The following is a 10,850-nucleotide window of genomic DNA, read 5'->3' on the forward strand; positions in this document are numbered from 1 at the left end:
AGAACACTGTTGGTCCGTAACATACTTGTACTGCGTGCTGGGAGCTTGAATAATAGTCAGGGAAACCACGTTTTAAATCTATTTGGACTCCGTTCAATCCCGAAATGCCTGTTCCCAAGTCCAAATATGATTCGGAAAGGCGTCATCCAAAATAGCGCCCAGCAAGACATTGTTGGCCTGTAACTTCTACAGTTCTACCACTGATTATACCTCAGATTAACAATTAAGTAATCTGAGGATTATACACAATGGTTCTACAAATTACGATATTACACTTGCAAAATCTGTGTATGGTGTGTTGCCTACGGAGCCGGACATTAGGGCGCGGAACATAAGGGCGAGAGGAGATATGGGCGCTGGATAGAGTATTCTCTAAAAAAATATATTGTAGTTTGTTTGTGTTGATACGTTATATCATTGAATAAAAACACTATAAGAAGCCTAACCCCGTGGAAATAAAGCGCGACAGAGTTTGAACTGAGAATATAATGGGAACACTGTCAATAGAGTCGATTCTTGAACTGAGAAGAATGAGAATTTGCTTTCCTCCTATTTACCGCAAAGAGAGTTCGATGGTCACAACCAATGCGGGTGCAAGGGGATTTGTGAGATTTGTCGCGCTTTCTTCCATAAGCGTTAGGCTTCTTATAGTGTTTTTATTCAATGGTTATATCAACAGTCATTCATTACACAGGGCGTTCAAGATACCAAAAATATATAATGCGTAATGCCAAAAGTTGGGTTACATCTTTTATATTCCTGGGTGCACTATCTTGTTGAAACCAACAGTTTCCAACTTTCGTTTTTTGCCAAAAATAGTCGAAATGAATTCTAATATTTGTTGAAACTATTAGAGCAATAAACTGAAAACATGTATATTGTATAATTATGACAGATGAACTAAATATTTTATCGTATCATAGTTACAATAAATTAAATAGATAACTATATTTATTTCAACATTCCCTCCTAAATCTTTAGTTTATATTATATCAATGGTTTACACATTTGTAGTAAGCCCTAGCAAACTTCTCATCCTTTTGTAGTTTCTGATTTTTCCTTAAGAAATTTGATCAATCGGAATTTTGAGTAATCGCATATAAAACAGATAAAATATCTCGATCCTCCATACGAAGTGATTTCCATAGGACCACATAAATCAACATTCATGACTTCACCTTCTCGTTGAGCACGTTGTTGTCGTAGTTGAAAAACCTTACGATGCTGCTTACCTTTTACACATGCTTCACAAAAAAAATCTTGTTTGGTGTACTCGATTCCGTTACGGTTTAACATTTTTTCGACTTGTACTCTGTTTTGATGTCCGAGCATTTCATGCCACTCTTGAATTGATTTCAATTTCGAAGTCACGTTTGTTTCTTTCGTATTACTTAATTGTAATAAATTATTCTCTGGTACTTTCACCTTCATTATCATTGTGAATAACTGGCCAACTCGTCTACCCTTAGCTTTTGTTTTTCCATCACTGACGAAAAAGCACTCCTTTTGATTTGATTTGAACTCGTATCCTTTGTCTAAAGCTGCTGTCATCGAGCATAGATTTCTACGAGCAGCTGGAACAAAGAGAACATTTAACATTCGAAAATCAAAAATTTTACCATCAACAAAAGTTTTAACTTCTACGACGCCTTTTCCCAACGCATCCATCGATGTCTTGTTTCCAATGTGGACCTTGACTGGTGTCTTAAATTGTTCAAAAGATGAGAACCACTCGCCATGATATGTTAGATGATCAGTGGCCCCCGAATCAACAATCCAAAAATCTTCGTCATTTTCCGCATTCAAGACTTCCGTAATGAAAGCGTTTTCTCCAGATTCCTCGTTGTAAAACTTCTGTTTACGATTGGGACAATTTCGTTTTATGTGATTCTTGCCTCCGCAACCATAACAAGTAAACGTTTTCTTTGTAGTTACACCTTTTGTAGTATTCTTTTTATGTGAAATCTGTGATTTTCTCCTATATCGACCAGCTAGTAGTGCTCCTGTACTTTCTTCTGATGCCTCGCTTTGTAGATGTCTTTGTTTTCTTCGCGATTCTTCGGATGTTAGTACATTCACCAGGTTATTAAACGTTTGCTGTTCGTCTGGTCTGGCCCACCATGCCTGCCGTAAGTTATCATAATTATCTGGTAGTGTATCCAAAAGTTTTACTACTAAAGACATGTCATCTTGTTTCACATTCAGTGCATTCATTTTCAAGATAAGAGTTTCGAACTTTGAGATATGAGTTACCATATCATCTTTCTCATTCATTGTAAAACTAAAGAACTCCGCCTGTACTACATGAGCAGCTTGTTTGGTCTGTTGCTCAAATATACTATAATGAAGTTTTATCCACATCTGTCTTGCTGTATTGCATGTCACCAGTAATGCCATTATTTTGGGTTCCAATGCTTTGACCAATGCTTGACTAGCAACTCTGTCCGCTTTATCCCAAATCTTCAGGTCTCTAATATATTATGCTTTCTGCTCGGCAGTAGCTTCCTCATTCAGAGCCTCTGGCATTCTGAGATCTCCATTACATATCTCGTAAGCATTTGTATACGCTCGCAAAACATTCCGAATGGCGAATTTCCATACAGTCCAGTTATCAGTATAATTATGACAGATGAACTAAATATTTTATCGTATCATAGTTACAATAAATTAAATAGGTAACTATATTTATTTCAACAATATTGACAAACTGCGAAATGGATAAATCCGGTTGTATCTCAAATTTATTTTTCATCGCGATCACATTACATTTCCTTACCCTTCATTTTCTCTAATTAAAAATTACTAAATTAATTTGCTGACTTTTGTAGCATCGTCGAGAATCACAAGTTTGCCTTTGGTACCGGTACCAAATTCCGACATCCCTTTCACCCGCAAATTGCGTTTGAAATTTTGGCTCCACCACCGAATAGATAGATTTCAGCTTAATCGGTTCAACCTCGCGTTCAACCGTTCCCTTTTAAATATTTTCAGGAATGGCCGAGCAGTCAAAAAGGCATTGTGAATTTTGAATCTATCGAACCCAAATTTTGGCGTCGCCTATTGTATGGTGTCGGCTATGCCTATTTTGAAATTCGTGCAATTCCTATCTATAAATTTGATAAAGAATCCATCTGCACAATTAGGTAGGTAGGTACATCGCAATCGGTTCGGTGGTTCTATTCTGGTTAGCCATAAAAATCGAGCGAGCGAGCGATTGGGAGAAAGCATAACATTCCCGTTTAAACAACTATGTAGACCCTAAAAACATAAAAATGGAATGGAAGTAAAAGTGATATAAAAAGTGTGACCCAACTTTTGACATTGCGTATTATGTTTTTGGTATCTCGAATGCCCCGTATAATGACTGTTGATAGAAAATATCAATACACACTAACAATATATTTTGTTAGAGAATATTCTGTCCCGCGCCCATATGTCCTCGCGCCCTTATGTCCCGCGCCCATTTGTCTCGCGCCCTTTTGTCCTCGCGCCCTTATGTCCACGCGCCCTTGTGTCTCGCGCCATAACGGCAGCGCCCTTTCGGCGGCGCCCTAATGTCCTAGACCGGTGTTGCCTACCAGTCCATGAACGTGTTCCGTTACAATAGAGAGGCAGGCAGATTCGTTCTTTTATGTAGGTACAAGTTGTACCGTACAACCATGTATAATACAATGGTACTACATACATTGCGGACACCCAGGGCTGGATTTAGCATGGGGCCATGTGGGCGGCAAAAAACCAAATTGGGCAACTACAGTACTATCGTGGAAAAATAACACATCCTCATCAGATATTGAAATTGGAATGTTACGCACATTCTTGCCAACTTAAAAATAATCATCAATAAGTGGAGTAACATAACCTCACATTTCGACGAAATTATTTGAACTTTGTATCAAGATTGTGGAAAATTTAGGGCTTTTTCCGCAATTTTTGTTGAATACGCTTAATTAGGTGCCCTCTAGCCATTTTTATCAATTTCGTGATCGTACCTGGTGGCTTAATAACGTCACGTAACCGTTAGATTGAAATTCAGTGATTACAGATATTATACTTTGTTTCAATAACAGTTGACTTGCATTACAGAACGTGAAAGCCATTTGTTGACCTTATAAAACTCAACCAGGAACTTCTTCGCATTGCCGATCGTAATCTGCGACAAAAGTTCACACCCTAGGAAGTAGGATTCCTAATTTTTTCTCGCCGCCTCCTTGAACACAGTGGCAAAGTCGAGCGTCCAATCGCAGCGAGCAATTGCGTGCAATGCTGGAAACTGGAATATTTTTCGATTGAGAACTTTTTGCATATGATATACCTACATTGAAATGTATTTCCTGTGTTTAGGTGTTCCACTGATGATGCAGGCGGTGGAGCATTGCATTTTGTTAAAGTGCAAAGGGGCGTCTGCGAGATAGCACTCAAAAGTAACACCCACTCCTCTCTACAACGTTTGTTTATAAAAATTACTTTCAAGTCTCCAAAGGTAATCAAGATCGCAGGCTTGCCGATGTTAACAACAACGAGGGGAAGCCCGCTAAAATTCAGTTTATACTGGGCACCCCACACTTCCAGTGGCTGGTGCCCGCTAGAGTTTCGCCCATTTCAGCATGGGACAATAAAACGGAAAAAAGTACGTGTTTTAAAACTGATTTTGAAGACATTTTGCCGACCATCTTCGTATGCTACTAATAGCCGACGGAGAACATCTCTGACCGATTCGATCTCCCTTTTTCTGTCATTATTCACGTTGTCCCTGCGCGCATCAAGGCATTTAGCTTCGGTATTAGTAGGTAACGTTTAAGCTTTTTTAAGTTTACCGGACGACTGAGAAGTAATCAGCTACTTCTCCGCCGATGCTTAAGTCAGGATTAAACATACGTTTTACGGTTTTACCCTTCATGGTATCCTAATGAAAGGTTTCATCGAAATAAATTAGGGGGGGGGGGGCATTCATTTTATCTTTCATGGTACCTATTTTAGTTAAAGGTCTCAACGAAAGGAAGCGTTTTCTACTGCCCTCTCTTCTGACCTCTTATCAAAAGAGGGGGGGGGGGGTGGAACTGGTTTTATCCTATGATACTCTAATGAAAGGTCTCAACGAAAGGAATTAATTTCTACCAACCATAGTCCTCTTCCTCGATCCCTTATCGTGGTCGGATAAACTCCCTGATATCTCCAGAACGGATTTTCGGAAGAGGGTACCTACTCATAAGGGGCAATCTATTGATGATCTGTACATTATTAAAAACAAACGAACAGCGAGGTTTTAAATACCTAAAATACTTAAAGAAGATGATCTATGTGCCCCCTGCAGCTTAAGGAGCTGGAAAACGGCACGCGGGTGGCCCGGGTTCGATTCCCGGTCGATACACACTTTTTTTTTAATTTTTTTAAATATTATTATTTCTACATTTCGCCAGACGTAGTAAGACACAGGCCCGTATTGGCTGGTATTTCTAGTAATTATTATAATGTTGTACATTTTTTCAATTGGAGGTTCAAACATATTTCGTTCTTTTTTTCACACAGAAAATTGAAACGGCGACAAAGAGTAACTAAGCGAGTTTACTTTGAAGACGTCGAAACGGTTTCAAAGTGAATATTTTGAAATATTATAGAATCGATAATTTCATCATTCATCATTGTAAAATAATTAAAAAACATTTCATTGCAAAATAGGTCCAGTCAATGAATATGTTACCGGCAAACTGCTATAATAGGTATTGTACAGTACATGGAATATGCGAGACTGTTTGTCTTCAAAACTTTGTTAGGTGCAGTTCGTAAGTAAACACACTTTAGTAACTTTTAAGTCGTCGCCCCTGGCATGAGAGGTAAAGATCGGAAGGGCGGGGGGGGGGGGGGAAGTCAAAGGTGTCATGTTGGGGTATTTTAATTATACGAGTATCTCGGAAACGGTGAACTCTAGAAAAATTGTTTTACATAAAAATGAAAGCTAATTAAATTTCCTATGAGATTAATTCCGTACATATTATTTGCCGAATTGTCAACGGTTTTCAAGGTGTCGATGATTTTCGAAAAGATCATTTACTCTTTTTGCCAAATATTTATTTACATTGTCTTCCACTATCATTTCTCAGAAAAAATTTAAGAGCAATAAATTTCCCTTGATTTGATATAACTCTTGCTACTTTATCTTCAACCAATAAAAAGTTATGGAATTCGAGAGTTACGGAACTAGTTGGTTATTCTTCCTCTTCCAACCCCAATTCAGCGCTCCCGCTCCACCGTTCGTACCCTAACCACAGCTGTATTTGGTGGTACGTTCGGAATGCATGCTGCTTAACAGCTCCTTCAGTTGGGGAGGAGAGTGTAGAGATGAAGCTTCATGTTTGCAGCTGTTTTGTTAAATGATTTGCAGCGGAATTTCTGTGGTTGGACTGCCATACCATGAGAGAGCACTCTTGATTCCAGCTGTCTCAATAGAATCTGGAGAAGAGCAACTGCTAGCAAATATCTTTGCATGTTGTATCATTCTGACCTTCATGTATATTTTGACAAAACCCATTTTACTCTGGGGATGCTGTGTCACAGTCCGTGAACGCATGTATAAAAATGTCATATATGGGCATTGTCCTTCATTTTCAACTCCTGCAGCAGCTGTTGCGAGGAATAAACCACAGTGTTCACCTGTCCTCTTTCCGGTTTAACCATCAGAATGTAACAATCAGTTGGGGTTTGGGCTACCAAGAGAACGGTTAATTCAACTTCCTCTCGAACAACCGACGAATTTTGTGATCTCATTAATTGCACAACTTTTCTATAATAATTTGACCATCGTCGTATCTTCTATAATTTTCAAGATCTCCATGATGGATATCCTTATCTGGGACACACTGTATGTAGCCAGTTTCAATTTCATGCAATTCGATTCATCGGATAAAGAATTTTATTAAAATCGACTTATAAGTGGCGAAGAAGCAGTGGCGGCGCGTAGTGGTGTGTCTTGGGGGTGCACAATTTAAAAATGGGGCCACGGGCAAAAAGCCGGAGGCGAAAATTTTTTGAGTGTCACCGCAACACGAAGTTTTTTGGGCCTATTAAATGGCATAAAAAAGCGTATTGATGAGACCTCTAAATACTCCAGGGTTTATTGAATTTTCTCGATTTGTCAATGGCTGCGGAGAGAAAGTTCCAAAGCACCACAAAATTTTATACGGTCTATAATTTTGGATAAAACATACCTGTTCTTTTTTACTTCCTCATTACGTTTTTCGATACTCAAACGGTATGCACTATTTAACTGCTGCCTTAGGTATATCTTGCTTACCTAATAAATTAAATCTCAATTTAGCAGATGTATGATGTGCCTTTGAAGATTGATATTTTTTAATTTTTTCGGATAAATGCACTAAGTCTGTAACGCCATTCTTTGTCCATGCTGATGCCTCATCACCGAGCTCATCACCAAACAACAAACACGGAAAACAATAGACTATTGTTAAAGGTACAACCGCATAACCAGTTAGGTTTTTCATACATGTCTATTTTAAACGATCGTTTATTCTTCCTTTATTGATTTTCGATATTTCCAAACTCGGTTTTGGGCGACCCGCATTTTTTATTTTAATTTGATCTTCTAATTTTAGTAAATTAAATTTAATAATTGCCTTTAAATAATGAACGGTAACGTCGCAACGTTACTTGTTAAAACCGAAACGATCAACACGCCCTACTTCGCAGTCCGGCGCATACTGGTTCACAATGAGAGTGTGCTCTTGCTATACTTTACAACTTGGACCTTCGCGGGGCGCACGGGGAAACGCGACGTAGCGTTTAAACGAATCAGAGATCGTAGCTAATCGTGCAGTGCACAGGAAGGCGGAATGGGAATAATTCTAATACACGTTCAGCGGTGTGTCAATGTACCCGTTAGGTTTTGCATTACAGATAAGATAAGTGAACTTATGAACTATTTTTATTGCGAGATACGAACGTGCAAGAATGTTAAATACATAAATAGAATTGTTATAGTTTTCGTTTTTTTAAAATTATTTTTGGGAGTGCACGTGCTCATGTAAGAAGAAAAAAAAACGCATTGTGAATTTTGAATCTATCAAACCCAAATTTCGGAATGCCTATCGTATGCGGCATTGCCTATGCATATTTTGCATAGAATTACAAACCACTGATTATAATTCTATGATATTTTGAAATTGGTGCAATTCGGTGCATAACTAACGAAGGAGTCAAAAGGACAGTGCTTATTTTTTGCTGGTATGGCCAATTCACTAACTCCGATCTATAAATTTGATAAACAATCCTGCTGCAAAATTGCATTGTAATCGGTTCATCCGTTGTAAAAGGGATTAAGGTGTGACCCAACTTTTGGGATTAGGTACGCATTTTATGATTTTGGTATCTTGAACGCCCTGTGTAATGACTGTTGATATAACATATCAACACAAACTAACCACAATATATTTTTTAGTCAATACTCTATCCCACACCTCCTTATATGTCCTCGCGCCCTTATGTCCCCCGTGTCCTCGCGCCCTAACGACCTCGCCCTTTCGGCGGCGCCCTAATGGAGGGGGGGATCTCACACGAGGACTTTGACAATTTTTTCCTCTGTAAACAGGTTAAGGTTATGTTACTTGTTACTTGCAGTGTATGTTTCCCTTAAATAATACTTGTAATGTTGACAAATTCTATTCATTCGACCTACTATTACAAGGAGAATTCATAACGATCGGCCAACGATTATCTCGCCAACGATAGTCACATACTTACTGAATATAGTTGTCGTTCAAAAACATGTCGTTGCCATGACGAAATCGTTTGTTAACGACAATATTCATGAATACTCGAGAATAGACCTCTAAATCTATTGCTGGAAACGTATTGTTAACTTCAGGCGAGTTAAAAGGTCAATAGTAATGTCTTAAAACCCCAAAATCGGAGGTAGCGTAATTAACTCTTTTGTGGTACCTGCAGCGACAGACCAGATTTTTGGCATGAATTCTAAAGTTAAGAATAAATAAAATCCTCTTTGAAATGGTAAACCGCATAAAGAAAAATTGCAAATATTTAAAAAAGAGCATATTAAAGGCATAATTTGGATTATTAGAGCCAACGTTTCTAGTTTTCGGTTCCAACATGTTGCTAGTATAACTGCGGGCCACTGTAGGGGAACGTGAGGAACAAAAGTCAAGATCAAATAATTTTCAAAATTTTCGCGTGATTAGTAGTCACCGATAAAATATCACTGCCAGATATTCCGTCATTTTACTAGATAGCCGCGCTACACCACAACTTCCGGTTTGGAAACCATACCTACGTATTCGGTATTTTTCACTAATATTCCCACTAGTGAAATAAACCGAATACATGCGCTATAATTATGTGCCGTTTTGCACCCAGAAATGAAGTCTGTGATATTACCTATTACAGGTCACATGTAATGTAGATATTTACCTACAAAGTAGTTCTAAATCGCGAAGACGAGCCCTAATTTTATTAGTTCCCAAATTACATACATCCAGCGTATTTTAAGAAATCTAATTAGCTATCAGTATTAGAGCTAGTATTCGTGACCAGATTTTTGATGATACGTGCCATGTCTTTCACAGCGATGATAAGATTATACGTAGCATGAAATATGAATGTCCTTGTGTGATTAATACCTACAAACAAACAAAAACGAAGGTACCACGAAAATACCGCCATTTTGGATATGATAACTGAGGGGCTAATCTTAATTAATTATCATGAAAATGTCCTTATTTACACTTTATCAAAAATTTGATGTTACTACTATCTTCAAACCAGTTGCTCGATTTTCCAATTCACTCTAAAACTTGACAGAGAGCAGCACATGGAGTAGATAAGTTTTCATGCTAATATAAGAAATAATATAAGGGATTAATTTTCTCATTTCATAACCCTTACAACAAACTACTTTTGAACGTACCCCTCTAAAAACATACATTAAATCCCCCTTCTAAATATTGCAAAATAGTGGAACGCGTCGAGCTTTGGTTCTGGTAACGGCACAAAACTGTAGGGTTGATGGAGGTTGCTTTATTGGAGGGTTGTGGCCCCCTCTTCTGATGCAACGGACATCGCTGTTAGCGGCGAAATCAGTCCCGATCGTGAGTCACTGCTATTAAGAAACTATCAATCATAAATCGCGTGTGTCCGCGTTTACCTAAAATTTAAAATTATGCCGGTGCGGAAAGGGCATCTTGTCCTCATGCGTTACGTAAATAATAGTTGTATTGAGCTCAATGCATTGTTCTAGTAACTAGTTTCCTTTTCCATTGTATAATTTGATATGCTTCATACAGATAGAGTAACAGCATGCAGGTACTTCTTTTAAGTAGGTACTAAAATTTCCGTCACTTGGTAGTGCAAGCCGTTCGGTTCACCTTGCTTTCAGTTTTCGTAATAAAAAAATAGCTTTGTAAAACCAGAAACTGTATCACCGCAAATTTGATATCGCGGGGTAATTTAATATGGCAAAAAGGTTTGCAAAACAACCACCAATTTTTAAATGTACAAGAAATAAGTATAGAGTGAGTTTTATGTTGGTTACTATGAGTGTATTTGCAAATAGAGTTATCAAAACTATTGTGGTTTTGAATTCGAAGTCATGTAAGAAAATATCTATTTTGTGTTTAGGAATGAAGTGTAACAGTGATTTGTACTTAAAGTAACTTACTTCTTAGTGACACACAGTGTTTTCTTGTGTTCGGCACTGCAAAGACAGTGTTACCATGTGCAGTGGGGGTGCTTCTGTTGTTTGGTAATGGGGGCTGTTTTCTTATGGCGCAAAGATGTGTTAAGCAATTCTAGCACCATATGAAATCAGTTCTTAAAACCAGAGA

This window comes from Photinus pyralis, unplaced genomic scaffold, assembly GCF_008802855.1.
Source record: "Photinus pyralis isolate 1611_PpyrPB1 unplaced genomic scaffold, Ppyr1.3 Ppyr1.4_LG7, whole genome shotgun sequence".
In the NCBI taxonomy this organism is placed as follows: domain Eukaryota; kingdom Metazoa; phylum Arthropoda; class Insecta; order Coleoptera; family Lampyridae; genus Photinus; species Photinus pyralis.